Source organism: Podarcis cretensis (assembly GCF_951804945.1).
Source record: "Podarcis cretensis genome assembly, chromosome: 7".
Classification (NCBI taxonomy): domain Eukaryota; kingdom Metazoa; phylum Chordata; class Lepidosauria; order Squamata; family Lacertidae; genus Podarcis; species Podarcis cretensis.
The window spans coordinates 7,231,452-7,246,168 of record NC_137176.1 but is presented as its reverse complement, the minus strand read 5'-3'; the positions used below and the strand labels follow the sequence as shown (position 1 = coordinate 7,246,168).

General features: G+C 45.5%; 1 protein-coding gene across 6 annotated transcripts in view; it reads right to left on the bottom strand.

Moving 5' to 3' along the window:
• The window catches only part of ENOX1 (ecto-NOX disulfide-thiol exchanger 1), a 288,744-nt gene that overhangs the window by 263,465 nt on the left and 10,562 nt on the right, over positions 1-14,717 (bottom strand). The gene's annotated exons all lie outside the window — the stretch shown is intronic.

Sequence of the window (14,717 nt, the reverse complement as noted above, 5' to 3'; positions counted from 1 at the left end):
GGAGTAAGGAGGAAAAATGGCAATACGAAAGAAGGGAATGTGTATTAAAGGTGTAACTACGGATGATTGTCAGAGACGTTGAAGGAAGTCAAAAAATAACTATGATTTGTTGTATGCGGGATTGAACGAAGAATTGGATGGAAATTTATAAAATGTATAATAATAAAAATTATTATAAAAAAAAATAAACTACCCAGTGTGATTAGTCTAATTTTGAGGGGGATATACCGTATATACTACTTAATTGTAATTTATGAATGACGGGCACAAAAGATTACCGTACTCCTAGCATTTCTGTAGCTTGCTCTGAATTTAAAAACTGCTTGCCTGACTTGAACTTTGTTTGTTTGTTACAAGCTCAATACTATTGAGATAATTAATAGGCGTGACGTGGCTAATTACTTTACGATCCCAATTAGCCCTTTACAGCGGTCCGGTACGCTTCCTCAAGCTGCGTCATCTGCTCCGTTCCGTCACGCCTTGCAGAGTAAAAACACAGCGGAAAAAGCTGTTGCTGCTGCTGCTTAGATCCAGACAAACACATCAAGCACTTGTGTGTCCAATTATCAGTTCTTTATTGCGACATTCAGACATTCAGACATTCAGACATTCACTCCAGGACTCCTCGCAGCCATAGCTACTGCTTCCTTCTCCCTCAAAGACAAAGGAACAGAGAGAAACTCCTCCCACCTTCGAAATTACACGTCAGAATGTGAGGCGTCACAGAACATCTTAACCCTGTAAGTTCTGAATCCCAACACCCCCTCTCGCCGAGCATTCTGACGAGACCTGTGGATGTACCTTTGCAGACCTCTGTGAGATCAATCCCTTCCCTAATGCCTTGCGCCCTCTCCTGGCGTTCCTGTCAGGCATCTGTGGAACATCCTCACAACTCTCAGATTCGCATTGTGCGAAACTTACCCACGCACCTGTGGCCTGATACCTCTCAGGTGGAATACCCTTCGTTGTGCGACTGGACCGCCTGGGCACAAACTCAGGTGTTTCCTCTGACTCACTGTGGCCAGTAGGTGTGTCCTCTGCATCACGGGATTCCCCCTCTGACTTAAAGCGTCTTCAAATTCTTTGCATTACACTCACAGGAGAACTAGGCTCACTCTTGGGCTCCCTTTTTACAACTTGTGGAGATGCCCCATTCTGCTCCTGACTTTGGTCAGTGAGCTGATCGTCATCAGCAGACTCAGCCTCTCCTTCCTCCTCATCAGAACCTTCCTGCTCTGAATCAGAAAGACATTCTGAAAGAACATCACGCCTAGCAGGAGTCTTTGACCTTTCATCCTGCTCATAGAACTCAGCGTGTTTACTGATCAGCAGCTTACTCTGATCACCTGATGGGTACGCAAACCTCCATGCACGCGCTGCTAGCTCATACCCACAGAAGATCATTTTCTGGAACTTGGATCCATCTGGCCCTTGCAAAGCCTTAGGCACCGGCACAGATGCAACAGACCCAAAAAAACGCAGAAAGTGAATCTGGGGTTTCTTGCCATGCAACATAAAAAAAGGTGTGTCACCTACCAATGAATTGTAGGTCCGATTCCAGGTGAAGCCCACATACTTAACTGCCTCCATCCAAAACCTTGGAGGTAACCCAGAGTCAGTCAGCATCACCTGTGCAGCCTTAACCAGAGCCTCACTCCTAAGCTCTGCCACCCCTCTCTGTTGAGGAGAAGTCACTGTGTGACGTATCCCTTTCTTGTGAAAGAACTTCTGCAAAGCAGACCCAGTATACTGCGCACCTCTGTCACTAGTGACTGCTTGCACCTTGGTGGAGAACCTTAGTTCCACCTCCTCAATCCAACTTTTAATCAGCTGTGCTGCATCTTCCTTGGATTTGAGACCATGAGTCCAGGTGTTCTGCGAAAAACTATCCTGCATCGTCAGCAAGACTGGCTGTCAGCTGATAAGCTTCTTCATCGCGTTTAGCACGTCCGCCTTGCTCAGTCCCACGCCTGGCTGCCTTGCCAGGCTGGTTGCCATGGAAACCTGGCTGGTTCCCATGGGAAGTGACCTTGACAACATCCTGCCTCGTCTCTCTGCTCCGGTGGGGGCAACAGCGACGCAGATGGTCAGGAGAATTGCAAATAAAACAACAACGACGAATATCACCAGTGAAAACAGTGGAAAAACACTGCCCAGGGCTCCTTTCAGCTGGCCTGGCCCCCCTTCTTCCGGAAGAGCTCTCTGTGCCAGCCCTGCCCTGTCTGAAACTGCATTCCACTCCAGCACTCTCAGTGGAAAACTTTTCAAACTTGCCTTTGGAATTCTTCGCCCCCCCCCCCGACTTGCTCCTTAGCGCTCCTTGAGGCTAACTTATCAGGACCTGGGGCTGCCGCCATCTCTGGGCTCTTTATTGCTTCTCCAGGGCTCCGGCCTCCTGCTGAAGTTGCGCACAAACTTCTCAGCACCTCCCAGGCAGCCCTTGCTGACTTTACGCCCTCCAAGTGAGGTTTCAGCGATGCGTGTACGCATGCTTTCAGCATGCCAAGCTCTCTTTGCATTCTCTGCTGGCTATCTTCAGGCAACGCAGCCTCAAAGCCTGCAACGTCTGTCCCATCCATGCCTGGACTGAGGGGTAGTGGCTCTTTCTGGCTTACATCCCAAAGCCCTGTAGCCAAAAACAAACCCCGCACTTTTCTGGACCAGATTGCCCAACTTTTTAAAGTGAGCTTTTCAAACGGAATGTCCTCAAGGACCTGGCTGTCTGCCATTTTCTTCCCGGGGGCCCCAAGCTGTACTCACGTATCAACAGCTTTTCCAGCACCCGTCTTCTCAGCTGCTTTCAGCTCTCAGCTCTCAGCATTTCTGCCTCTCAGCGTCAGGCAAAACTCAGAACGCGGACCTCCGCTTTCAGTAGCGTTCTCCCAGCTGACCCAGCTGACTTCAAAGCATTCCGGCAGACTTTCAGCAACAGTTTTACAAGCGGTAATTAGGTCCATAACCTATTGAGATAATTAATAGGCGTGACGGGATGCAGCTGATGGACTACATGCAACTGGCTGAGATGACTGGCAGAATCCGAGACCTGGGAGAAGAGAGGGTTGAAGAAGACTGGAAGAAATTTAAGATTTATCTACAAAAATATTGTAATTTGGTTGAATGTTAAGAAGGATGCTAGATCATAAATAATTGTCAACCACTGAATTAGATCTGAATTTGACGATAAGTGAGATTAAGGAAAATACAAACTTTCTGGAGAATTGTTAGATTTTATTTAAATGAGCGGATATAAGGTTGTAAACAAGATGATAATTTGCTTGAAAAAAATTTTCAACGATGTAAGTGGGAGCGGGACACGTGAGGGAGTCCAAAGAAGTGAGGAACCTATGTTATGATATAAGTAATGTTGTTTATTATTTATGTATTGTACTCAAAAACTTTAATATTTATTAAAAAAAAAATTAATAGGCGTGACGTGGCTAATTACTTTACGATCCCAATTAGCCCTTTACAGCGGTCCGGTACTCTTCCTCAAGCTGCGTCATCTGCTCCGTTCCGTCACACCTTGCAGAGTAAAAACACAGCGGAAAAAGCTGTTGCTGCTGCTGCTTAGATCCAGACAAACACATCAAGCACTTGTGTGTCCAGTTATCAGTTCTTTATTGCGACATTTCTCAGACATTCACTCCAGGACTCCTCGCAGCCATAGCTACTGCTTCCTTCTCCCTCAAAGACAAAGGAACAGAGAGAAACTCCTCCCACCTTCGAAATTACACGTCAGAATGTGAGGCGTCACAGAACATCTTAACCCTGTAAGTTCTGAATCCCAACAAATACTTACCATCTCTATTTAAAAGGATTAAAAACAATGATCCACACACAATTACCAGTGACCTTTTGCAGAGAAAAATCAAAAGAAAGACATTCTGGGATCATTCAACCATCTGCCGTATGCAACATGCAAAAATAAAGAAGAAATGGGCATCTTTAATATTTTTCCACGTCCAAGATGATTACATTGAGCCTTCAAAAATGCAACTTTGAATCTGATTGTGTTGTCTTTCAAAATACAACTGCACGAAAAGTAAAGAAAGAATCTCTCAAAATGTAGAAGCTCAAATGCATTTTCCTACACAGTTTCTCCTTCCTTATCCTAGTCACAAAAGCCCAAACACCACACCTTAGGATTTCACTGGTACATAATTCTCATGTTAAGGGAAATCTCATTGGCTGGCCTTACCCAGGCTTATTTGTACAGAAGTACTAACAAAAAAAGGAGCAAGTTTCTCTCTTTTTTTATGAGGGAAGGTTTTATGCCACCCATTCCAGAATCCAAGTTAAAAGCTCACAGATCTTTTGGCTTCACAAGAGCTGAGCCTCGGATAATTCCCTGATCTCTATTCGGGAAGCTCACATTATTTAATTTTATTTCATTTATCAATCATTTCCCATGAAGCATTTCAAAGGAACTACCACAACACAATAACAGCCAGCTCCAAAACAGAGGGGCTTCCTAGGGATACAGCTGGACTTTCTACAGATCACAGATCTGATGCCACGTTGAGCATTTGAGTGGGCACAGCTGGGTCAGCTCAACATCCCCAAGCTCAGCCACCCAGGTCTCAATAACACATGCCAGATCAGTATCCTCATCCGTGATCAAATCATGGATGGGGGGGGGTCTTATTATGCACCCATTTGTTGTTGAGCAACAGAATGCACAGCAGATGAATGCACAAAGGAGATGAGTACCCAGGAACCCTGCCTTTGGATAGGGGCAAAAAGCAATGTATAAATAGCCTCCTCTTCCATGGCAATTTATAATAATAATAATAATTTATTACTTATACCTCGCCCATCTGGCTGGGTTTCCCCAGCCACTCTGGGCAGCTTCCAGCAGAATATTAAAATACAATGATTCATAAAATATTTAAAGCTTCCCTAAACAGGGCTGCCTTCAGATGTCTTCTAAACGTTAGATAGTTGTTTATTTCTTTGACATCTGATGGGATGGCGTTCCACAGGGTGGGTGCCACCACTAAGAAGGCCCTCTGCCTGGTTCCCTGTAACTTGACTTCTCGCAGTGAGGGAACCACCAGAAGGCCCTCAGCGCTGGACCTCAGTGTCTGGGCAGAACGATGGGGGTGGAGATGCTCCTTCAGGTATAAGGGCCAAGGCCGTTTAGGGCTTTAAAGGTCAACACCAACACTTTGAATTGTGCTCAGAAATGTACCATATTTTTCGCTCTATAGGACGCACCAGACCATAGGATGTGGATAACAGGGGGGGGGGAATCTCCCCCTCTCTGTTCAGCACCCCTTCAGCGAAGTGGCAGGAGAAACGGAGCCCCTTCCATTTCTCCTCCCGCTTCGCTGAAGGGGTACTGCGCAGAGAGGGAAAACTGTGCAGTGCCTCTCCAGCGCAGCGAAGCCTGGAGAGCAAGAGGGATCGGTGCGCACCAACCCCTCTCGCTCTCCAGGCTTCAGGCGGCTATCCGCAAGCCTTCGGAGCGCAGCGAGAACTCCTGCTGCGCTCCGAAGGCTTATGGATAGCTGCCTGAAACCTCCGGAGCGGAGCAGGAGTTCCCGCTGGGCTCCGGGGGCTTCAGGCAGTTTCAGCAAAAACAACGCGAAGCCTCCGGAGCGCGGGAGGAGCGCTCCCTCTGCGCTCCGGAGGCTTTGCGTTGCTATCGCTGAAGCCAAGGAGCCTGTATTCGCTCCATGGGACGCACACACATTTCCCCTTCATTATTGGAGGGGGGGAGTGCGTCCTATAGAGCAAAAAATACGGTACTCGTCCCCCATCCTACAATCCTACAATCACTGAAAATGGGGTAATATCGTGCATGCCCTCCATCCCAAACAGCTCCTCCCAAGCACTTGTAAACAACATTGCAGGCATGTCTTCCTTTGAGCACCTCAGCTCAGAAAATCAGGAAGTAGCACTCATCATGAAGCCAAGGTAAGCATTTTCTTTTTAAAATTAGGTCCTGGGGAGAAGACTTCATCCTGAATAAAGCACCCAATAGGTTTCCCCACTTTTCATTCCAACAGGCGATTGCAGTAGATGCAACCATCACCGAGAATGTGAGCCTATCCGCCAGTATCATAAAACAGAAGGCCTCTGTTCTACAGTTTCATGAATGGCTAAAGAGCATGTCTTGACAATCATTCATTTTTACCACAGTCCAAGGCAGCCAGATCTGCACTCTGCAGCAGTCATAGCAAGATAACACAGTTAGAATCCTACCTTTGGAAATTTTACTACATCTCTGGGTATTGAGAACAAATGACCAAGAGCGCAAGAGTTCTCAGCGACACAGGCGAGAGAAGACAAAGCTCAGCACAGCGTGCAATAGAAACAGAATGCAATGGAATTCCAAAATCTGAAAAATAACCTGTTCATGGCTTTCTGCTGTATCGCATCTACTGTGGCCCTAACTCAGCAGTTGATTACAACCAGGTTCCTAAGACATGGAAACAAGTGGAGTGAGAAATATCCTAACAAGGGATCCAGGAAGTTTGGAGTGACAGGTCCTGCTGTCTCAGGCTGTCCAGGGTGGAAGGAAGATTGCTGTTGCAAACATTCTCTAAGTTAAGTTGATTAATTACAGTGGACCTACTCTATAAGTAGGAACTGCCTTGGCTTCACACCTTCATTGCCATTCAGCCACTATTTATGGGATCACTTCTATTATTTTACCAAAGAGAAAAACAGAAGAGAAGCAAATGATTCTAACACCAACACATAGCAATCGCTGCATGTTAAGTGAATCCACCCTGGCTGATTCAAATATCTGAACAGCCAGTTTGCTCACTTCGACACTTGTTTGTGTTTTGCTGGTTGGCAGCAGCAATTTTGGGCAGAAACCATGGAGGGAGGAAGAGAGATTGTACAAATGGAGGAGCAGGACAAATCAGTTCTTCCTTTGTCTTTTGCTGGTTGGCTGCACCAGTTTCAGGAAGAAACCATAGAGGGAGAGAGAACGGACACAGCATGGATTAGAAATATTCCCATGGAACTCATGGAAATCATCAGCTCCTTGTGTGAATGCCACCCTAACAAACTACCGTATTTTTCCATGTATAAGACGATGCTTTTTGCTTTAACAAAAAAGGCAAAAATTGGGTGTCGTCTTATACACAGATAGTGAATGCAGAGGGGGCGGTGTGCGATTAATGGCAGCAGCAAGCAGGAGATTGGCAGTGGCGATTGGGCGGGTGATTGGTGGCTGCAGCAAGGCCTGCTGGCGATTGGCTGTGGCTGCGGCAATTGGGCAGGGGATTGGCAGCTGTGGTGAGGCGGGCAGACAATTGGCGGTTGCGGCAAGGTGTGCGATTGGCAGTGGCTGTGGCAAGCGATCGGCAGTGGCAGGCAGGTGGGTGAGCGATTGGCGGAAGTGACCTCCCCCAACCCCCCCAAAAGCTAAACAACTTAATTTCTTAATTTTGGATTTTAAAAATAGGGGTAATCTTATACATGGGGGTGTCTTATACACAGAAAAATACGGTATTTCCAGGGAACGTAAAGTGTTTGGGACATGGATGAACATTCACAAGTTATATCAGAGTCAAACCAATAGAACTTTTGGATGTTCTAGGACTCAGTACTGCCTTTCTAACTAAAATCTTACAAAGCACAAAAAAAATCAATATCAGACTGAAGAGTTCCGTGTGTTTCTGCCTGGCAATAACTAGCAATTAAGACATGCTGACATAAATTCAACGTATAACGGCAACACCGGCAAAACTATTTGTCTACACTCCAGGACTGGTAAGAGGCGCTATGACTAGCACAAGAATTTCACCTGTTTCGGTCGCTGGGCCTGGCTTGTTCTACAAGTCCCAAGTGCAAGCAGTAGCATTTGCGGTGAAATTCAGTGGAAGATAACAGTTGATTTAAAAGGCGATTGTGTAACTCTAGTTAAAAAGTGCCTTCGGAGGATTATTTTCAATTACAGAGATAAGATCACAGCTTTTTCAGGAGGGGGAAAATGGAAGTGGTGTTGTTTACCCAACTTATTTGGAGGAAAACTCCATTTTCTCCAAATGCAACTTCACTTTCCCCCTTACCCTTCATGTCAACATTCAGTTCTATTTAACAGCTTTACTGATAAAAAAAGTTTAAGGCAAAAACAAAAAGAGTCTTTCCAAATATAGCAAAATGTCCTGACTTTTTTTTTTAAAGCATGCTACATTTTCTTTCTTAAAAAAAACAAACTGCTTATTATTTCACACATCACATAACTTGCAACCCACTCTTTTTCCCTCCGACACAAGAAAACTGGGGTATTGCACGTAGTAGACGAAAAGCAGGATGACTTTGCATAGGGAGAGTGACAGTTTGCAGTCCCCTGCAGGAAGAAGCAATTCCCTCCGAAAATAAGAGCGCAAATAGCAGAAACACACACATTTTCTGGACACAAGAAAAGGCAGAACTTTTCTGATGTTGCCTCGCTGAAGGAAGCCCCACTTAGGATTCTGCCCAGAGGGTAAATAATTCACAAGGGAGCAAAACTAATGTTTAGTTTGTTGGAAGTGCGGCAGAATAGGCAAGAGACTTTTGTTTATGTGCGGCATTCAAGCCATGTGTTACGACTTGCTTAGACACTGAGCAGCGTCCAATGGCAGTGGAGACTGTTAAGTTGTGGGTGAACATATCAGACGACACAGCGATTCTCCAAACAGCTCTTGTTTATTCACAGGACAGAACTGAACTGAAGGGTTCAGCAGGCCTGCTTATATAGAGCTCCAGTACAACGTAACTGTAACAACTTTCTGTAACTATCCAATCACTGAACGTCACTTTCAATCCCTTATTTGCATATGTGGACCTGACCTATCTACAGTATCCCCCTGCTGGCCCAGGGTGAGAACTTCAGTACATAACAGAAACAGAGAGTGCAAGAGGCTAGGAGCAGCAACAGGGGAGCGCAGAGTGCGACAGGACAGGTGAGAGAGTGGTAAGCAGTGGGGGCAGCTGGGTACAACAGCATTGCAGGGAGGCGACAACCAGAATGCATTCTGCTCATCAGAATATTGGGTAGCTAACCAGGTGCCCGTCCCCATTGCCTTCTAGCTCATGGTGCCAGAGAGGTCCTATTTGGCCCATCCGGCCATTTCCCCAGCACCCATCAGCCTTCATCATTGGACATTCACTGCCTTGGCTGTGCAATCCTGTTCCCAGTGGGATTGCACAATTGAGGCAATAGAGGGAGGAGATTCCCTTTATGTTCCCGGTCTCAGGGACTTTGCAAGCCGCCTCCCACTTCCCTTTTAAGATTGGAGCGAAAGGGCTTTTGAAAGGTGAACGGCACCAGTCTCACCCAAGTGTCAAATTTAGTCCATCAAGTCAAAAAAGTCCTCCCCGCTCCACAAGTCTACGAGACGCTTCTATGCTGGAATTGAAGTGCCCTTCGCAAAACATTGCACAAGCATCTTGAACGAAAAGGGAAGCTATTTTTGAACACATGAACAGTAAGACATGAAATTGGTTTCTTGGGGAATAAAAACTATGGGGTTTTTTTTTTTTCTGGCGTGGAGATGATTTACTATGCGTTAATTACACCAACGACTAATTTGGTTTCGCCCAGGGAAAAAACAAAAACATTTAAAACCATGTTATAATGTTTTATTCCAAAGACCACCAGGTGTTTGTTTGTTTTAAGTTTCTGTAATACCTTGTTCAGGTAATAACACTGCCCTTCTCAAAGAGGCAAGGTGCAGAATTGTAATCCTTAAGTAAGGCAAAACAGTGACAACATGATAACCTTTAAGACTGATCAGATAGTAGCAGCAGCAGCAGAACAGATGTCAGAAGTCACCCAAAGGCCATTTTCCTGGCACTGAACAGATGGCAGTGCCAGGGCAAGTCTCTTTGGGGAGAGAATTCCATAAGCGAATAACCACCACTGCAAAGGCAGTGTCACCATTTCAGGTTTGTTGAGAATAGCCCGAAAACACTCCCAAACGCTACCAAAGCAAAAGGAGGCAACAGCTGCAAGATGAAGTAACAGTCACAGGTGCATTTGTTCCACACCAGTTCAGGGTGAAAGGCTGCAAAATCAACAGACCTTTCTCACTTGCCTGAGTGCTCCCTACTATTGAATAAACGGGCTTAACTTCCATGTGTTTTGGGTCACACCAGTATAAACCAAACTAGGGCATTACAAACAAAAGTTGGCAAAGCCTCGGCCCAGTATACCTGAAGGAGCATCTCCACCCCCATTGTTCAGCCAGGACAGTGAGGTCCAGCGGTGAGGGCCTTCTGGCGGTTCCCTCATTGTGAGAAGTGAGATTACAGGGAACCAGGCAGAGGGCCTTCTCAGTAGTGGTGCCTGCCCTGTGGAACACCCTCCCATCAGATGCCAAGGAAATAAACAACTATCCTTCTTTTAAAACACATCTGAAGGCAACCCTGTTTAGGGACATTTTTAATGTTTGATGTTTTATCGCTTCATTATTATTATTATTATTATTCTGTTGGGAGCTGCCCAGAGTGGCTGGGGAAACCCAGCCACATGGGCGGATTGTAAATAATGAATTATCATCATCATCATCATCACCAGAATTTCTGGTTCTTAACAGTGGTAGAAGATTTTGGTTTGAGGCGTGATTCGCAGAAGTTACGGGCTTGCTATATTTGTGCCTGCAAGCAGCTTAACTTTTTCAACCTCCTTCTGAGATATCAGACACATCGGGCTGAAACCAGTGTAACTGACGAAGAGCAGAATCAAGCTAAGTTTATAAAAATTTAAGTCCCAGCAAAGCATAACTTTATCATACAATTCAAAACGTTTTTTAAAAAAGGGGGGGGGAGAGAAGGTCCATTTAAGCTAATCACAGAAGGTGGAACATTTTGTCTGCGCAAGCACATCAGCTTGCCACATGGAAAGAGCCTTGATGCACTGTTCCCTGCCAGAGCCAACTTGGGGGGGGGGGAGTGAGGAGAGGAGTAGGAGAAGCCCCCTTGTGCAGGTCTTCCATTGATGGAGTACATTAGGTGGATCTTGCCCATACATGACATCCACATCGTTAGTCACTTCGGCATAAATAGGTCCATTAGATGTTGTTGTTGTTTAGTCGTTTAGTCGTGTCCGACTCTTCGTGACCCCATGGACCAGAGAACGCCAGGCACTCCTGTCTTCCACTGCCTCCCGCAGTTTGGTCAAACTCATGCTGGTAGCTTCGAGAACACTGTCCAACCATCTCGTCCTCTGTCGCCCCCTTCTCCTTGTGCCCTCCATCTTTCCCAACATCAGGGTCTTTTCCAGGGAGTCTTCTCTTCTCAGGAGGTGGCCAAAGTATTGGAGCCTCAGCTTCAGGATCTGTCCTTCCAGTGAGCACTCACGGCTGATTTCCTTCAGAATGGAGAGGTTTGTTCTTCTTGCAGTCCATGTGACTCTCAAGAGTCTCCTCCAGCACCAGAATTCAAAAGCCTCAATTCATCGGCGATCAGCCTTCTTTATGGTCCAGCTCTCACTTCCATACATCACTACTGGGAAAACCATGGCTTTAACTATACGGACCTTTGTTGGCAACAGCAAATGTAATGTAAGTTGTGGTCATTGAGAAAGTCCATACAAAGGTCAGAATGCCTTTTAACCCCATGGTCTTCTGCAGCAACTAGCAGGAACACATCACAGATCTTCAGAAATATTAGGAGCTTCTTCAAACACTGGAGGAACTAAATGGTTATAATTAAGCCTTGTCAACATCTCCCTTTGTTTTCCTTTCCCTGTTCAACAATTTACACAGCCATCTATCATAATAAATGCCTCCCTGAATGGCGTGCGCTCTGGTCTCTACACAATAAGGCCGTTTAGCCTTCTTGAGCTCCACTAACCAGAGAGAGGAAGGAACAACTGAAACAATGGGTGGTATTCAACGAAGATTTACTTGGGAGCAGACCCACTTAAATGACCTGACCTAACTTAGTGGGTCTGCTGCAAACAGTGCTTATTTGAATTCCACTCTCTGGGAGCAGGTGTGTGAATGGCACCAAGGAAGTATAGCAAGGCGGGTCAGCAGTGCCAAGTCCAGAAAGCACAGGTGAGACAAACCCCTGAGAGGTTTAGGGGTTCCCCAAAGCACTTTCTAGAAGCTGCGCCAAGCATTGATACAAGAAGCAGCCAAACTGACATGGACATAGCGTACAAGCCACATCCAGTAGAGTCAAAGTTTTGGACTTGCAAAGATTATTGGATTATTGGTTTTAATTTTAATTTTAAAATGGACCCATTGTTGTTTTTGCTATCAGTTATGAAAAAATTAAGCTAAAGCATAGGAATATTATTTCATATATCATTTTCACAAGGGCAAAAGTTTTTTTTTATGGCAACTATGAAAGAAGAGGAACAGAAACGTACCAATGGTGGCTAAATTAATTAATCGTGTGCATGTTAAAAAAAAAAAAGGAAGACAGGAACACTGTACACATGGGAGGTTTGGAATAAAAAAGGTCATGTTACAATAGATGTGAGTGCAAAATCAAGGAGTTATGTGTATTTTAAAACAATAAAAATGAAATAAGCCATTACCCAGTCAAAGCAGAGATCAAATAAGCCCCAAATAGGGTGAAATCGAAACAAGTACATTCAACTTCGGCACAGAACTGCAAAGATTTGAAATCCCATACAAGAAGGACCACTGTTTGCCTCCCTCCCAAGCAGCTGCAACAGGATTAGGTCAGAAATGCCATCCTGTGGAGCCCAAACCTTAGTATGTTTTCTAAGAAGCCAGTACAACTAATTTCAGTGGTGCTTACTTCCCAGTCTAAGGATTGGTGCATAGGATTATAGCTTTATTCTTACTTTCTAAGGCAGGCATCCCCAAACTCGGCCCTCCAGATGTTTTTTGGGACTATAATTCCCATCATCCCTGACCACTGGTCCTGTTAACTGGGGATGATGGGAGTTGTAGTCCCAAAACATCTGGAGGGCCAAGTTTGAGGATGTCTGTTCTAAGGCATGCTGCAGTGTCCCTCAACTAAAGTGAGATCTACTTCTTTGACCCAATGCCTAATGTAGTTGCAACAGCTCTTGCCCCAAGTCTACGGATCTGCAGCCCCACCTCACACCTTCAATCTTTAGCTCTATGGAGGCAGCATCTCCATGCCCCATGAGCACACACCCCATAGCGCACAGGAAGATATGGGGAGAAATACCAGCGCAGCCTAAATTAAAAGGCCTGCCAATTAAGGGGTTATAAAACCATTTTATGTTGTGCAGCAGTAACAGTTCTATCACCTGCCAATGGCCCATTTATCAGGATCAGATGTTGTCTGTTAAGCCAATTAGTTAAACAATCTTTATGAAATAACTTTTAAATGGGTTTCAAGGGAGGGTGGAGGAATCTCGTTAACATTTCAACTTGGGGCCAAACTACACATGACGCTCCCTTGTACGATTTCTTTCGTACAACGGAGGATGTTTTGCTTTTTTTTTTTTACAAAAGAAAACTGTTCACATTTTTTTATTAATGAAAAACATTCTCAAGGTTGCAAGAGCAAGCGAATGGTAGGGAGGAGTGTTATTTAACTCTTTCCCTTTCGGCCTTTTGTTACCCCAAACTCATCTCCCCCCCCCAAAAAAAAAAAAACTGTTTTCCCATCCATGGGAGAGTCAATTGCAGTTAATGTGAATGCAGGGTGTGGGTGGCACTGTGGTGTAAATCACTGAGCCTCTGGGCTTGCCGATCGGAAGGTCGGCGGTTCAAATCCCCACAACAGGGTGAGCTCCCATTGCTCAGTCCCAGCTCCTGCCAACCTAGCAGTTCAAAAGCACGTCAAAGAGCAAGTAGATCAATAGGTACCACTCCAGTGGGAAGGTAAATGGCATTTCTGTGCACTGCTCTGGTTTCGCCAGAAGCGGCTTAGTCATGCTGGCCACCTGACCCCGAAAAACTGCAGACAAACGTCGGCTCCCTCAGCCAGTAAAGCGAGATGAGCGCCACAACCCCAGAGTCGTCCGTGACTGGACTTAACTGTCAGGGGTCCTTTACCTTTACCTTTTAATGTGAAATAACAACAAAGTGGATCTCTCTCCACTTGAGAATAGTGGCAACACTTTAGCTCAAGTTATTGAGAGTGCCGTATGATTGAGCAGTTATGGAACAGAGTGGTACAACAGCTGTACAGTGGTACCTCGGGTTACATATGCTTCAGGTTACATATGCTTCAGGTTACAGACTCTGCTAAACCAGAAATAGTGCTTCAGGTTAAGAACTTTGCTTCGGGATGAGAACAGAAATCGTGCTCTGGCGGGGCGGCGGCAGCAGGAGGTCCCATTAGCTAAAGTGGTCTTCAGGTTAAGAACAGTTTCAGGTTAAGAACAGACCTCCAGAACGAATTAAGTACTTAACCCGAGGTACCACTGTATGGAGTCCGCACTGTCTGGGTGTACAGGTTTGCTGGCCTTTCTTCAATGAAGAGGCTCCCAACCCAAGTCCCTTAGGGCTCATGTCTCATGGTAACAGACAAGGAAGCATAGATTCCAGGAAAGGAGCCTGCTATCATAGGCACATTGTTCACAAGAACGAGGACTTATTGAGTGGCATTCTCATCAAGGAGCGAGAAATGCAAATTATAGCTCCGCACTGATTATATTTATATCCTGGCATTGAGCCACTGCTTGACTGGTGTCACAACTTTGCTCTGTGCAGCACGTGTCAACAAGAGTTACGGCCCCTCTTTCTGTTTAGACAGATAAATGTGCCTCCTCCCTAGATGAACAGTGTTCATTACAGTGAGCCACTCATCCA